This window comes from Pan troglodytes, chromosome 17 (assembly GCF_028858775.2).
Source record: "Pan troglodytes isolate AG18354 chromosome 17, NHGRI_mPanTro3-v2.0_pri, whole genome shotgun sequence".
Taxonomy (NCBI): Eukaryota; Metazoa; Chordata; class Mammalia; order Primates; family Hominidae; genus Pan; species Pan troglodytes.
This window is the reverse complement of record NC_072415.2, coordinates 24439221-24440471: the sequence shown is the minus strand read 5'-3', so window position 1 is coordinate 24440471 and position 1251 is coordinate 24439221. Positions and strand designations below refer to the sequence as shown.

At 41.6% G+C, this 1251-nt stretch overlaps 1 non-coding gene across 1 annotated transcript; it reads left to right on the top strand.

The window, feature by feature from the left end:
* The first annotated feature begins 576 nt into the window (after positions 1-576).
* LOC112206351 (U6 spliceosomal RNA) lies at positions 577-681 on the top strand. The gene has a single exon (XR_002940573.1). It is a non-coding gene; the product is annotated as a U6 spliceosomal RNA (small nuclear RNA).
* Positions 682-1251: the final 570 nt, after the last annotated feature.

Here is a 1251-nt window from a genome sequence, read left to right as displayed (position 1 = left end):
TCTGCCCCAGGACAAGCTCTTCTGCGAGTCTGCAGGTAAAACCCCCATGTAAAGGCATAAACCCAGTAAATTCTCATGAAACTCTAAATAGAGAGTTTTCTAACTTAATTTTCATAGTCAAGAGGCATGTGTTAGAGAGATACGGGAAACAGACACGGTGAAAGAACATCTGAGACACTGAAGGCAGGGGGAATCTTCAAGATGGCACTGAACCTGGTGGGTGACACCCTGGTAACCCCAGAAAGGATGAGAACTGGACCCCGCCCTCACCCCACAGACACACACACAACTTCCCAATCTGGCTGAGGAAACATTCTGTGGAAATAATTCAGTGACAGCAGTGTTTTGCAAAAGGCATCTGCAGAGGGCATTCATATTCAGATAAAGTCCCATCTCTAGAGTTGTACATATAACGTGATGTGTAAAATGCTACAAGAACTGAAAAACAATAGTAATGGAAGTTCCATGATAAACTCTATATAGCTGGGACTAAAGACATCTGAACTTTGAAGACTTAAATTTAAATAACTCAAATAAGACACAGAACACAGTTTGTACTAAGAGATGGTAACCGGTGCTGGCTTTGGCCATACATATACTAAAATTGGAACTGTTCAGAGAAGATTAATATGGTCCCTATGCAAGGATGACACGCACATTTGTGAGTGTTCCTATTTTTATGTGTGGCCAGTATCTCCATCAGTGTGCAAAGGATGTGGGTTTCATTAAGTTGGACTAAGTGATCTTCTTTGAATGGATTATCCAAGGAATCCACCCAATGAAAGCAACCATGCTAACTCTTTGTACACCAAATAAAAATTTAAAAGAAGAAAGATAGTAACTGTCCAGTTGTGGACTAGCATGAGGTAGATGTCAACCAGTGTGAGATCAACAAGTAGACCTATAACCTGTGGAACCAGGAAAGGGAAACAAAGGTCCTTTTCAGCTGTTTCCCCACCCGCATTGGACTGAGAGTTTAGCAGTACTCAAGGCAGCAGGAACAAGTAACATCAGAACAACAGGGCTATACTCACACATTTTATGTACTTCATGGTACTTATCTCTTTGGGTTTGTTATACAGTGCAGGTTAAGTTTGGTTAATCTTTTTGCTTGCCTAAGGTTGTCTCACTTTGTAATCCCCTTTCAGATATTGTGAAGGGTAAATATTGGAACAGGCACCACCCCCTCTCACTTACTCAAGGATGTCTTCCCAGCTATTCTTTCCTCCTGCCCCTTTGTCATCAGCTTTC